The 15844-nt window shown below is 41.2% G+C and overlaps 1 long non-coding RNA gene across 1 annotated transcript; it reads right to left on the reverse strand.

The window, feature by feature from the left end:
- Positions 1–2791: 2791 nt before the first annotated feature.
- Positions 2792–4917, reverse strand: LOC306937010. The gene is made up of 3 exons (XR_013791580.1): positions 4866–4917; positions 3805–3861; positions 2792–2845 (listed from the first exon to the last, which is right to left on the reverse strand). It is a non-coding gene; the product is annotated as an uncharacterized lncRNA (long non-coding RNA).
- Positions 4918–15844: the final 10927 nt, after the last annotated feature.

Genomic DNA, 15844 nt, shown 5'->3' on the forward strand with positions numbered 1-15844 from the left:
TGTAGCTACTAGCTATAGGGTATCTAGATACACTCTGTTGAATAAAGCTGCTGTGGGCAACCTTTGAGAAACAAGCAAAAACCAAATTCCTCTTGGTTCGAGACAGAGGCAAGACTGAGTAAAACTGCAGGCGACGCAGAGACAGGACCGATGCGGCTGGACTTGAGTACTACGTCACTAAATAACTAAATAACACACATGTAACACAATTATTCACCGCCTGATCTTAATACGATTACGTTTTGTGCAATGCTGTGCAGTACACTCTCTGCCCCACAGATATTTTTAGCAGATCCATTTTTAAATGTGTCTTTTACTTATGTTGTAATATTGTGAGCCTGTGACTGCTGAATGGTGATCTGATTTCATTCAAGGCTTTGCCCATGGTCATTTTGTCCTTAATGAGTTTCCCAAACAACCCCCTGAATATGAAGTAAGATCACAGTGGTCAATATAGTGTATATTATAGAGTCTATAATATATAGACTATAGACTCTATAACATGAATGGACACAGAACACTGTCATCCTTTTATTTATTTATTCAGACAGGGAAGGTGAAAGGAGCAAGGACTCAGGAGAAATACATTTTGTACAATAAATGGTGCCACTCCTATTGATTGATTGAAGTATTTATGAACAGTTTGTAGAATTACAGTACATTTCAAGCACAACTCAATACAAAAACTGAGACGTACAAATATACACTTCTAATTTAGCCAAAGAACAGATCAGGAATTCATCATAAAGGAGGTAAAAAGGGAAAAGAAACATACACAGTGAGGGGAAAAAAGGGCGGGTGGGGGGATTCAGATTTTACGGGGGCCAGTTTCGAATTGCCTACACTACTAAAGGTAGGCCTACAGTAAAGGTTTGTGCTGGATAGAAAAGAAACCAGCTGCACCTGCCAGGTTTTTTGTGTTGACTCTGGTAAGAAAGTAGTATCTAAAGCCAGCTACTGTATCTCTTCTACAGTCTTTCAATGTTAGGCAGAAGAAAATTGTGGGAGCCAATTAACACGCCTCTCTCTCTCTCTCTCTCTCTCTCTCTAGAATGTTGGCCCTTTTAAAGGGCCAACATTAAGCTGTTAACTCATCAGACATTTTGACTGCATCGTGACTGTTTATATTTATTGAGGGAGAACAAATTGGCTAACAATGCAAGCCAATCAGTTAACTGCACATAAACAATGAATCATTAATCACTTTCAACCTGGCATCCCTATTTTGGGCATGATAATATAGACAAATATTTTCAATGTTTTTATAAATAAGGAAAATAGTCAATCGAGCCTACAAGCTTACAACACGATGTGGTGCGATTCATTGTGAGCATGCAGTTCGGCAATTGTTTGCTTACAACAAAGGTCTTAAGATGCAACAGATATTATTTATTCTCTGTGCATTCCAGTAAAGGACCTGTTCAGGAGCCATGGCACACTCGATATGTAATTCATTACTTCACATAATATCAGGCAACGTGGCACAGTCGGTAGCACTGTCGCCTCAGGTCTCACAGCTAGAAGGTCCTGGGTTCAAATTCAATTGCCGCTGTGGGCATGTTCTCTCCTCCGTGCCATCAGTGCTCATACACGTGGGGTTGGCAAAAGGGCCTTTCTGTGTGGAGTTTGCATGTTCTCCCCGTGTCCCCTAGGGCAGTTGTTCCCAAACTTTTTCGTGTCAAGGACCCCCAAATCAACATTTATTAGGCCACGGACACCCCATTTGAAAACATATGCCAGTGACCCCGATAAGGGAGGATTTTTACGGCTCTAGCAGTGATTCCGAAATATATTCATTTCATGGACCCCCCAGTTTCACACGCATTAGTCTACGGATCTCCGATTTAATGGCATTTCTATCTCTGGGACCCCAATTTATACTGTAAAACCACTGTTAATTTAACACTCTCTGAGTTACAGACCCATTTGGTTCCTAACTATCTCTAAGTACCCCTAGGGGTCCCCGGACCCCACTTTGGGAACCCATGCCCTAGGGTAGATACCCTCACAACAACATGCAGTAACCTTGGTCTCTATAGGCTACTGCCTTCCCCTGGCCACCCGGGGTGCCTGATGGAGGGGAAAGGAACTGGTTGGAATAATGTGTTCCTTCCACGTGCTACGTCCAACCAGGGAAATACTCCCCCCCCCCCCCTGTCAGGTGAAAAGAAGCGGCTTGGACTCCTCATGCATTAAGGGAAACATGAGGTCAGCCCCTTGCTCTCCCCAGGTTGGCAGAGGAGTATAGCGCCCATGATTACATTAGATAATTGACACACAAAAATGGGTTACAAAAATCACATAATGTCTTAATGTTCCTATTGTAAACTCAAAACATAATAGACAGTCATACACATTATCTGCATATACTGTACAAAGTTTGCCTTTCGTCCCTACATGTGGGACAAGTAAGACTTAAGCCACTATGTGAGATTAAAGAAACAAACAACCATACCCAATACAATTTGATTTTTTTCTTTTTTGAAAAAAAATAAACTACAGACTATAGTGAACCAAAAATAATTGGGGCTGCTTAATTGGTAGGCACAAATCAATTTACTTTAAACCCTCATAGATATTAAGCCCTTAAGGGATTTCTATGATTAACAACAAAATACTGTATAGAGGTAATGCGTTTTACAATAAGCAGTGCTGGAAAGTGTTTCAGTGGTTCATCTTTGTATCTAATATGCCTCCACTGGATTGCTCTTTTGTTGTGACGACTAGAACTAGACAAATAAGGTAAGCTGTGATTACTATTCCTTTTGACTGGCCCTCTAGTCTGGACATTCATTCTTGTTCTCAGAGTCTCTGGTTACTTGGAACTAAGGATGCTTGCAGGGGTCTGCTCTGCCGGAAAGACACAAAGAGAAAACAAACATGAGGTAAGGGGGATTCATTTAAAGTTGGCAAAGCAATAAACCATAATTTCTTAATCATCTGGCATCTGTTGTATTTCTCAATCGCTTGAAAGCATTTCCTGTAATTCTAACCTCAGTCTCAAAGCTGTGAGTGTAATCCCCAAAATAGTTATATCGTAAAAATAAAAATAGTAAAATGATAACCACATGCGTTAAAATACACTAAGCCTGGCAATCGCTACAGAAATGTCACACAATTTATAGCACCTACTGATCGTTGTGTAAACCCTGACACTCAAGTTCCCTTTGACTCTCATTGGGCCTCCATTCTCTCCTCCCTGCCTACCCATCCTCTGTGTGCCCCTCTCTCCTTCCTCACCACCATGCACTCGGACATCTTTTCTTTGACCCTGATTGACACGTACATTTTTATGTAGAAACTGTGCACTGGAACCCTGACAGAATGTGTTCTCCTTTACTCTTCAATAGTGTTCAACATGTTGGCTTTATCCTTTGTACACACATAGCCTGGAAACCAGACATATCTGCCCTCAGCATATATGGTCTGGTCCATTCGGTTGTGATTGATTTCCCTGCCTCTTAAGTTGTGGGGTACCAATCAAGGCCCAAATGTGGGGCCTGTTTATCACCAGAGGCTTTTTTATTTTCCCCTTGGAAATGCAGGTTGCACACAGCAATGATATTAGTCTGGCCATGCCAGGCTAGTATTTTGCATGCAATGATTTACCCAATGAAGAACTGTGTCAATACGAATGTAATTGCTTTGACTAAACTGGCAGAGCGGAAAAAAGAATTGCATCACACACTATGACAAGTTGACAACTGCGTTTAGTGATTAGCATTCTATGTGAACACAACAAGAACTGACATAGTGTGGAAAAACTGTGAAATGGCATTGAATGAAGCCAGTGAGACAGCTCACCAGATGTGCATCCTCAGAAGGAGGATAAGGAGAGATCCCTCAGGTCTCACTTCGTTCCTGTGAGAAAAGAAGAAATGGGAGCATATAAAATCTGACACGCATAGACATCAATCAAGGAAATAATCTGCAATCAGTGGGTAAATCATCCTGATTCAGATAAATAAACCATCCTGCGTTTAACAAAAATGGATCCAAAACCAAAACGTAGGGGAATATTTAAAAGCCTTACGTACGTACTGCATTGACACCACATATTGCATAATGTGTGGTTAGACAGATTATTGCTTCATCTGCATGCATCTTTATGAGTTCATGAGCAGAACCAGGAAAACGGATCCAAAGGGAATTGGAAAACAGGAATAATTAACATTTCTATAAAACCCAAGGTATCAATGCATGCACACACACCACATACAGCATAATGTGTGGTTAGGCTGTTTTCATCTTTATGAGTTCACAGCTCCATCGAACGGTGAGGCAGTGTGGAGGTAATGTATTTATAATAACCTTCCAAAGAGCTGATGGATTGTTGTTCTGTCTCTAAATCATTCAGCATTTGCAGCGTACTGGTGAGTACTTTAAAAGCTAAATGTGGGGCAGGCAGGCATCTTAACGGCCTTCTCTGACATGCTCCACTGCTCCACTTACACTCGCTGTCAGGAGCACCTCCTGTGCACTCCTGTCTCCCCCCCCTCCATCTGTCTCTTTCCCTCTCCCTTTCTTTCTCTTTCTCTCTCTCTCAGGTCTATAGGTGATGCTATGATTGCTTCATCATCAGAACAATTTTTTTCATTCCGTTTTGTTTCTCATTTAGTTTTTAGTTTGTTATTACATTATTAGTCCCACGTACAGGACTCGAGACATTTCAGTTAATCATCTGCAGAGATGCAGTTAACTTTCAAATGTCAATTTTTATGTCTAGTTGTATATTTCAGTTTCATTCATCGAGAGTGGTTTCAGTTTTCTTTTAGATGTGGTTTCAAATTAGTTTTTTTCCTTTTCTGGCTAGTTGTATATGGTTCATACAAGGTCTATAAAGTGAATGGTGTGGTGTCCTTAACCTGTTAGCTGTCCACTGTTCCACTCTTCTTCTTGTTGGGAACCTCTCTCTCAACATCCTCCTTTTGCCTGTGACAGAAACTGTAGGTTAATCCTCAATATACAACCCTCCTTTCATCTCTCTTTCTTCAAGTCTCAAACTGACTTACTTAAACCCTGTTGCCCTTTGGGGAGCATAGGTCATTCGTGAACTTCTTCCAGCTGGTTTGGTGTTGGGCGACCTCTGCTTCAAAAGAGTCAACTGGGTTTTCATAAAACATCCCTTTGAAGGCTTTGGTTTTGAAGTTGCCCTTCTATTTTATAATAAATGTCTTCAACTGGCCCACAGAAAATATCCAGGGCACGGGGCGTCTGGGTGGCACGGGGATAAAGTTCATGCTACCAAGAGGCGCCAGGGTTGAACCTGGTTGTTCCAGTGAACACAAGTGGTCATGTTTGCAGTTGGGGTGCCAACAGGGGAACTTTGCGTTCTCTGTTGATGCACTAGCAACTCCTACAGATTGGTCAGGGCAGGGGGGATAGAATGTTCTTGATCCACACAAAAGTTTTGCCCTCTGCCTGGGGCGTGGCTCAGCGATCCAGGCACCTTGGCTGGTAATCCAGTCTGGCAGTGTGCCGCAGGTTCGACTCCCGATCCCGACGGCCTTTACTGCATGTCACCCCCCCATCTCTCTCCCCATTTCCTGTCAGCCTACTTTCTATCCCTCCATAAAAAATATAAAATAAAGGCGAAAGCCACAAAAAAACATTTAAAAAAAGTTACGCCCTTCCAGTGAAATGCCTCACTGTCAGGTGAAAATAAACGGTTGGCGATTGTTGGATTGGAGGAGACATGGTTGTCTACACACTCTCTCCAAGACCAAACAGTATAGGGGTTGGCACTTGGCAGTTACACAAGCTATATAAACAAGGGGAGAACTGACAACAACTAAACAGTTTGACCAACTAACAGACATTTCCATTTTCCAATTATTTTAGTTAAAAAATGTGTGAGAAAGCTGTTGCCAGGCTTCACATTGACTACTTTGGGCATTGTTTGCCATTGCTGCGTCCTGACGGTGCATGGGGCTGAGATGATTGCACTTTGAGTCAATTAGCAGCCCTGGACTCGAGAGCCCAGAATGATGCGTCTGCCTCCGTTCATGTCCGCAAATTCAAACTGCCATACGCTGTCGTTATGTACCAATCCACTTAATCCACACACGGCTGCTCAAGGCAAGCCCTAAAATAGTTGCAATTTCAAATCAATGATGGAGATACGTCTCCCTCTGTGCAGACACACTTTATCTGTGTTTCTTTATGTGAGAGTGTTCTTGCCTGTGGATAAGTGGCTCAAAATAAGGCGTATAGGCCTATACATAATCCTATGCTCATGAATATGAAGTTGTGGTGTATATACTGAAACGTTGCCTCTTATATGAAGCTTTGAACTGCATATGTAGTACATGTCAAAATAAACACTCAAGCAATTTACAAAGACTGAGACTTTGGTTTTGATTCTTAAATAGCAAGAATCAGACATTGACGAATCACAAGGTGTACTCACGGATTGGTTTTGTTGGATTTGAACATCTGATGCAGGAAGAGAGCGAAGGTGGTGAGGACCATCATAGTGGTGCACATGATGCACATGCCAAGGATTCCAGGGGTCCCTCGCCCTGGGCCTGCTGGTGAATTAGAGCCCAGAGACCCCTTTTCCCATTGGATGTGTTGAATGGGAGAGACAGGCTGAGGGGCGTAACAATCAGACTATTCCTGTCTCTGCTTTGGCCTCTCTCTGGCCTCTCTGTTGGGCAGATTAGCTGGGAGGATTATCTCAGATCACGGAGTTAGATCATTGGCTTTTCCCAGGGGCAGTAGAACATATAATATACTGTATGTTTATATTGAAACCTCTCCAGACTCTTTGCTAACCATGTTTTTGGGATAAAATGTACCTCTTATTTTTTTCTGTTTTTAATAATCTTGGATGATGAAAGGCGTTGTTCAAACTTGCACTAAGTGCATGGTGAAGTGGAATCCTGTCAAATGTCAGTTTAAATTGACAGTGTTGTTTTCCTTATTATGTAATGTTTCTCTTTTGATACCTTTAACAGGTAAGGTAGACATTACCTTATCAGTTTACTTTAATTCTGAGTGAGAACACTGAATTCGTTTGTTTCAAAGTTGGTGCGTCCAGACTTGGTTGGCACAGGGATAAAGTTCATGCTACCAAGAGGCACCAGGGTTGAACCTGGGTGTTCCAGTGAACACAAGTGGTCATGTTTGCAGTTGGGGTGCCAACAGGGGAACTTTGCGTTCTCTGTTGCTGCACTGGCAACTCCTACAGGTTGGTCAGGGCACCTGTTCAGCAGGGACTCAAACAGGTGGGATAGAATGTTCTTGATCCACACAAAAGTTTCGCCCTGGGCCGTGGCTCAGCGGTCCAGGCACCATGGCTGCCTGGCTGGTAATCCAGTCTGGCAGTGTGCCGCAGGTTCGACTCCCGATCCCGACGGCCTTTACTGCATGTCACCCCCCCATCTCTCTCCCCATTTCCTGTCAGCCTACTTTCTATCCCTCCATAAAAAATATAAAATAAAGGCGAAAGCCACAAAAAAACATTAAAAAAAAGTTACGCCCTTCCAGTGAAATGCCTCACTGTCAGGTGAAAATAAACGGTTGGCGATTGTTGGATTGGAGGAGACGTGGTTGTCTACACACTCTCCCCAAGACCAAACAGTGTAGGGGTTGGCACTTGGCAGTTACACAAGCTATATAAACATGGGGAGAACTGACAACAACTAAACAGTTTGACCAACTAACAGACATTTCCATTTTCCAATTATTTTAGTTAAAAAATGTGTGAGAAAGCTGGCAGTAGAACATATAGCATACTGTATGTTTATATTGAAACCTCTCCAGACTCTTTGCTAACCATGTTTTTAGGATAAAATGTTAATAATCTTGGATGATGAAAGGCGTTGTTCAAACTTGCACTAAGTGCAAAGTTGGTGTGTCCCGACTTCCCTTTCATTCTGTGACATTAGCACAAGTCAATCTTATCATGGTGATACTGAGTCAATGTTAAGTGGATTGAACTGGCCACTGACTGACCTCAAGAGAAAACTTGTATAGTTGTATAGTATAGTATTTGTATTTGTTGTGACATTACTATGAAAACCTGCAAAACCTTCATAAGACTTAAGCAAATCTGGAAATCAAATCAATACAGCACCAAAACAAAACTCCGGATCTACCAAAGCTGCGTACTATCAACTCTGCTATACGGTGCAGAATGCTGGAAAAGCACAGAAAATGATCCACTTTACATACTTCATGCCTGCGCAAAATCCTGTGTATATTCCAACCCAAGACCATCTCAAATACCAACAAAACAACATGCACACTTGCACAGTATAATCGATAAACGTAGGTGGACCTGGTTTGGCCATGTCCTCAGAATGGACATCAACGCGATCCCAAGAGTCGCATTACACTGGACCCCAGAAGGCAAGAGGAAGAAAGGGAGGCCTAAAATGACATAGCGTAGGACGATCAAGAAGGAGCTCGAGCGACCAGCAACAACAGCAGAGCTCAGCTGGGGACCATAAAGAAGATGGCCAAAGACAGATGCAAGTGGAGGCGTAATGGGGATAAAAAAGTAAGTAAGTAACTGCAAAACCTGTCAGTCCGTCCGTCCGCCGATCCGTCAGTCACGCCTCCATATATGGTCTTCAGGCCATCACGCCTCGTGACATGTCACGCCACCATATATGATCGTCAGTCTGTCACGCCTTGTGACATGCTCCATATATGGTCGTCTCCATATATAAAGATCTTGACACTGACCTCATCAAACCCTGGATAGCCATACATGGAGAAGACTGGATCATCACCTAGATCTGAATATATGGAGCCGGCCGGCAACTCTACATCTGACCTCAAACCTCAAACCCTTAAGGTGCACTCAGACTTGAATGGAGAGCGGCACGATTACATACAAAGTCAATGCAAACACGAGAATTGAGAATCGCAACCTGGCACGGTACAAACGGGACGAACCGAGGCGAATATATATATTCAGGTCTGAACGCAGCTTTTTTATGGAGCTGACCTGTTCTGACATTCCATATGTTGATCCATTCCGATCCGTCCTTCCTCTTCGATGTCTCACTTTTGACTGATACCTGTCCATTCAAACTCTAGACGGGCATGAACATGTATGAATGAATGAATGAATGAATGAATGAATGAATGAATAGTTTATTTCGATCTTTCTCCTTTTTCAGAGAGACATTACAAATTAAACAGCACTTTTAAGGTGATCGAAAAGGTATAGGCGGAAGCTTATAGCTTATTAGTGCCTATCCTTATCACAATGTATTCCAAGATACTAATGTGAATATACATCAACATAAAAACAAAAAACAAACAAAAAACATTACAAAAGAGAACAGAACTAAAAAGAAACATTTACAACATAAAAACAGAGAACAGAACAAAACATTAAAAACAGAAAACAACAAACAACGAGAAACAAGGAGAAAGAAAAAGACAAAAAGACAAAAACTAAAATGTACTACTTCAATCCAACACTACATAGCATAACATGACTCAACCCCCCACTCATTTGTCCCATAATTCCTGTTTGAGCCTCTTTTTAAATTGCTTTAGGTTAATGCTTTGCTTTATAGGCTCGGGCAAGCTGTTCCACAGCTTAACTCCATGTAGCATGTATGATTAATATATGTATGATTAATTGAAACTGTATCATATGAATTAAGTAAAGTAAAAGCATCTAATTTATTTGTTTGGTTCTGATTTTTACCTCCAGGTGCCAGGAACAAGCATGCATAGGGCTAAAATGGCATCCAGTTTTGCCTCTTTGTACTGTGGTTTCCTTGAAAATGATCTTCACCAATGTATACCAAATGATACTAATTTCCAACTGGAAGAGATAGTGACATAATTTTCTTTGTCTGGAAAGCGTCTGAAACCCAAGCGAAGGGGTTTCATGACTTTATCTTCTACAGTGATTCAAACAGACACCGTAAACTACTGAGAGAAACACAATTCTATTCCACACAAGATAGTCTGCCAGTATCCTAGTTCAGTCGCATTCCGTTGCATTTGTATTTCTTATGCATATTCCCAAGTGCAGTCTACTGACCTAGAGAAAAGTTTAAACAAAGACTGTTTTGAAAATAACACATCTAGAGTATCTGATTTGAGACTTAACTTTATATAATCCATAATCCAGTATTAACCACATGGCAGGGACTTTGAACCTGTATTTCACAAACACTGGCACATTGTATGGTGTTTCAATATACTGTTCCAAGGTTACTTATGTTAGTGTTTTATTTTATTTCATTTCATTATCAGGGTGTGTTGTTTGCATTGGTGTAATCTTAGATGCATTTATCTGTGATTCATCAATTCATTGTGAGTCAAGATCTAAGGTCAGGTCATCTGTCAAGTGACCATGAGGCCCAGTAGGTATTTGAAGGTGTGTCTCTGACTCTCTGTATAGTTTCCTTTGTCTGAGCAAAGACGCTTGAAAGTTTCTCAGCAAGATATGGAAAAGCACATGCATTCATCTTCAGTAGACTTAACTAACTGTGTCTTTACGTTACTGTTAGTTGATTCAGAACGCTGCTTGTTGCTCAAGTCCTTATTTCAGTCACATTCAAACAAAAAGAATGACATTTCGAGCCTGAAGAAGAGCATAGAATCGAAACATCTTTTTTTTAACAAGCCAATAAATTTGCCACAGTGTGGGATCGGGAATGTTCCTTCTAAAATAAAATGTGTGAAATATGACAGGATGTTCATCTGCTTCCTATTCTGCTATCGAGAATAACAGGATGTTTATCGCTTCATGTTCTACTGTCCAGTCGGTGTGTATGCGATTCCTCATCCTTGATACCCAATTGTTATAATTGGCTAAGACACATGGAGGGATCAAAGAGGGAGCGATCGCTTTGGTCCAAATGATTACTTGTACACTTGTTAATGCACAAAACCATCGGCTGCTCAGCCCGATCACTCGCTCGTCCTGCGACTCGCTTGGATGCCTGAGCCTCAAGGCCTCGCTGCCAGCATATACCTGCTTTGTTTTCAAGTGATTTAAAAAGTGATACATTAGTTGTAAAACTTTGCACATATACAACTGCCTTGACGACTGGCTTGGGAATTGTTTACATGCATCCGGTATTTTTGTAAAATATGTGTGAAATGTGACAGGATGTTCAATTGCATGCTCATCGCTTATTTCATCGTGGGAAATAGGATGTTCATTTGCTTCCTGTTCTACTGCAAAAAGGAACGGAACGTTCCGTCTTGGCATGTGCCATTGACACACCTGGTAAACAAATTGGCGCCATACGTTTGATGGAATGCATTGATGACTTGACCTTGTCGACATATAGGGCACTTGCTCACCTCGCGACTCGCTCAGGCGTTTTGTTGTAAAACCTTACACATAGGCGCTGAGTGAACCAAAATGAACACATGCTCCCTAAAACAACTGCCTTAGTTAAACAGAATATCTTACACGCATCCAGCCACCATGAGAAAAAAACCTGTCCTACAGAGTCAGGTTTTTCTGCTTCAATGGTTAATGTATAGCAGTGGTGGAGTAGTTACCGGTAGTTTTATTGCAATATAGAAATACTCTGTTACAAGTAAAAGCCTGGAATTCAACATTTACCTGAGTAAATATTTGGTACTTAAAGTACCAAAACTACTAATTGTGAATTATGTCCCATTTCAAGTTTGCAAATATAGTATATTAATCTTTTGAAAATAGCAGATCTACAAGCTCACAATGCGTCACATCGCGATGCATTGTGAGCTTGTAGATCAGCTATTTTCAAATGGCTGAAATGTATAGGGCTGAAGTGGTTAATGTATGTTTTGTAATGATAATCAAAATCTACAAAGTTACTAGTACTACTTGTAGTGGAGTAAACGTACAATATTTGCCTCTGAGATGAAGTGGAGTAGAAGCAAAAGTACTAGAAATTGGAAAAACCCAAGTAAAGTAAAGTAAAAAAAGAAAAAGAAAAACTCAAAATTGGCTTAAGTACAGTATTTAAGAAAATGTACTTACGTACTTTCCACCACTGGTCTCTACTAGTAGTCATAAGCCTTTACTTCTACTTTTAGGGTTGTCTCTGCTTTGGTGTCTCTTGCCCAAAGCGATTACTTCTTTTAGGTCTGCTTGTGTTATTCCTGTTTTAGGTATGGAGCTATTTTATCAACATTTCCTTCGGTCACAACGTCATTAATACAACTAGTGAGATGACCATTTGAATGCTAGACCCTTTGTAATGGGTCGGTTCTGAATCTGATCGACTTCACTCTCGACACAGCCATTTTTACCTCGAGTTGCAATGATAGACCAGATATTCGATATTCATAATCCTTCTGTAATGTCTCACTGAGATCTGTTTAACGTACAGTATATGCTCTGACCTTTGTCCTTTCTTAAAAATAAAATGTGTGAAATGAAATATGGCAGGATGTTCATTCGTTTCCTGTTCTGCTATCCACTCATCGTGGGAGAGAATAACAGGATCTATATTTACTTCCTGTTCTACTGCAAGAAAGAACGGAACGCTCCGTTCCAAGAAGGAACAGAACATTCTTCTTGGCATACGCCATTGACGCACCTGGGAGGCAAACTGGAGCCAGCCCAGAAGTTTGATGGAAGGCGTTAATAGCTCAAAAAGTCAATAGCTGAACTTTGCAACCCATTTTTTCACCCAGTGTCAATTATCCTCATGCTTCCTTCTATGCATGAGGAGTCCAAGCTGCTTCTTTTCACCTGAAAGGGGAGATTTTCTCCGGCCCGGCCGTACTGTGTGGAAGGAACACGTTATTCCGACCAGTTCCTTTCCCCTCCATCAGGCGCCCCGGCTGGCTAGTTGGAGGTAATTTAGAGACCAGGATTACTACATGTTTTTGTGAGGGTACGGTGGGTACCTATACCCTAGGGGCTAGGGGACACGGGGAGAACATGCAAACTCCACACAGAAAGGCCCTTTCGCCAACCCCGCCTCGGGTATGGGCACTGATGATGCGGAGGAGAGAACACGCCCCCAGCGCGTCCCCAGCGGGAATCGAACCCAGGACCTTCTAGCTGTGAGGTGACAGCTTTATGAACTTTCTTGGAAAGGTTTGCTTTCATCCTGAACCCTCTTGACTGGGGTCCCTTTTTGCCCTCTACACTAAATATCTTGGCTCTGTAATCTCTACTCACCAGCTCTCCTATCACTGCTATGCTGATGATACTCAAATGCTTTTCTCATTAAAAAACCACAGATGGATGTCTTACCATATGCACCTCAAGCTCAACACAGAGAAGATTTAGCTTCTCTTCTTCCCATGAAAGTCTGTACACTGCAAAATCTTCCCATTTCCATCAACAACAGGACTCTTGTTCCATTTGCCAAGAGCCTGGGTTTGGCCCTGGCCCTGGGAGGCAGCTGAGGAGCAGACCCTTTCTCACAAATACAAGAACGCTTCCCCCAAAACACGGTCACCTCATATCTAATCCAGCGACCTGGGAACGCTCGCCACCAGACATTCCTAAATATAACCTCGGTAAAACTATGCCTAAACCTAACCTTATTCCTAAACGTAACCTCAGTAACAGTAAAACTATGCCACCCTAAACCTAACCTTATTCCTAACTTTAACCTCGGTAAAACTATGCCTAACCTAAAACGTATTCCTAATCTTAACCACAGTAAAACGAATAGAAGAATACAAGAACCACTGGGGTGAGCGTGTTTTGAGGTGAGCATTCTGGTTATCTTCCTCACCAAGAGGTATGCATGCTCAGCTCCTTATCCAGGTGAGCATTCTGGTTATCTTCCTCACCAAGAGGTATGCATGCTCAGCTCCTTATCCAGGCATCAGTCATCTATTTAGTCCTTTACTATCAACTCTCTCCTTATTGGCCTTCTGGCATGCTCACTAAAGCCCCTCTAAATTCTATCTGGTCATATTTTGACACGTCTCCTTGCTTTTGCGTTCCCTTCACTAGCGGTCTAGAGAGATTACTGTATTTGTAGTGAGAAATAAATCCTCTTGATTCTTGACCTTACCCCCTTACCCCCCACACTCTCCTCTCAGCTTGTATCCCGCAAATCTCTGCATTAGAGCCTATATCAAATCTGGGAACCCATAGGCAAAAATAGAGTAAAGAAATCTTTTGAATTTGCCTCTGGGGGCATCGCCCAATTCTCCATGTAGAGACTGGATGTCGTCCCGTTCACTCTCCTTCAGCCCTCCTCTTCCGGTGGTGCTCCCATGTTTTAATTCCTAACAACAACTCTACACGTTGCAATGCCCCAACCTATGCATACTGTATATTTCATGTTTAGAGGAAATTGATATGCTGTTATATCAACTGTTGTTACTGTGTTAAATTATTATTCATGTCATGTGTGAGTGGATGGGACCCGAATGGAAACAAGGCAGCAAGGTCTTTCTTCGGTGAAATCCTTTTTCGGACAAAGAAATGCCTGACTGTACATTGTGCTGTTTGCATTTATATGTTGCCTAATAAAATATTCAATAAAAAAAAAAAGCTGCAGAGCTCTGAATCTGTTTTGAGAGATTAGAGCCTATGTGATCTTCACCACTACACGCATAGAATTACACTGGTTACCCATACAGGCCAGAGCCCATTTCAAGGTGCTCCTCCTGACCTTTAAATCCCTAAATGGACTTGCTCCACCCTACATGTCCAGCCTAATAAAAGCATCCCCCCGGCCCCCACGACCTCTACGCTCCCAAGATGCTGGAAAACTCACAGTCACACACCACAATAAAATAATGGTTGGGGGCAGCTTTCACACATCGTGCCCCCTGTCTCTGGAATGCTCTCCCACAAACAGTTAGAGATGCCAACTCACTAGACATTTTTAAATCTAGACTTAAAAAAAACCATCTTTTTTCCCTACATTATGGTTCCCCCTAGTTTCACTGAAATCACTATATTCACCGTGCTTTGCCCCGTGGTTTTAAAACCCTATGCTATATTAATGGATATTCTCAACGCATTTTTACCTATCTTTAACTGTGTCCTATCGCACATTACTTATGTCATGTGTACTGACACATCGTATTATGCTTGTTATTGTGTCATTGTGTTATTGTGCTATTGTTTTTTTTTGCTGTGTATTGTTGTGAAGTGCACAGAGACCCCTTGGGGTGATGTTGCACTATAAATAAAAATAAAAATAAACTGAAACTGAAACCACTATTCACATTTTTACTTAGTCAAAGTATCAATACCTCATGTTATACACATTTGGTTTTCAAAATGGGTAAAAGTACAAAAGTATAGACATGAATATATACTTATACTACAAAAGTAAAAGTAATCATTATGCAGATGGTCCCATTTCACAAGTTTTCAAATGTAGCCTAAATCTATAAAAAAAAAATCCTTGCCAAAGTATACATAATAGGTAATAATAACTAATTGTTTTCTAATAATTATGGTAGAGTAAAAGTACAGTTTGCCTTGTGAGATGTAGTGGCGTAAAGTAAAATGATTGGAAATTGGAAGTATCCATCAAAGTAAAAATACACTTGAGAACATACTAACATAGTTAGTTACTTTCCACCACTGGTGAAGAGAGATCTGGACAATGTTGTATTTGTCCTTATCAGTGGATAACTCCAACCATGGCCACATTAAGTTGCTGCCCTTTGTGGTGCACATTACTTTACTTGGCTTTGTAAAAGTCACATTATTGTTGTATTTTAGTGCATTTAAGTTTTAGTGACTTTAAAGGTCTTAGCAAAAAAAGTCCCTGGCAATTGATTTAAAATAAATTCAAATGTTCATGATTTATAATTATTCAGTAAAGAAATAGTAAAGAAATCAAACATATAAAATATTAAATAAACCTAATAAACATATTTTTTGCCACTGCATTCTCCTGATATTATAACTGAATAATATATAATTGTATTC

The sequence above is a fragment of the Electrona antarctica genome (genome assembly GCF_951216825.1).
Source record: "Electrona antarctica genome assembly, chromosome: 14".
Classification (NCBI taxonomy): domain Eukaryota; kingdom Metazoa; phylum Chordata; class Actinopteri; order Myctophiformes; family Myctophidae; genus Electrona; species Electrona antarctica.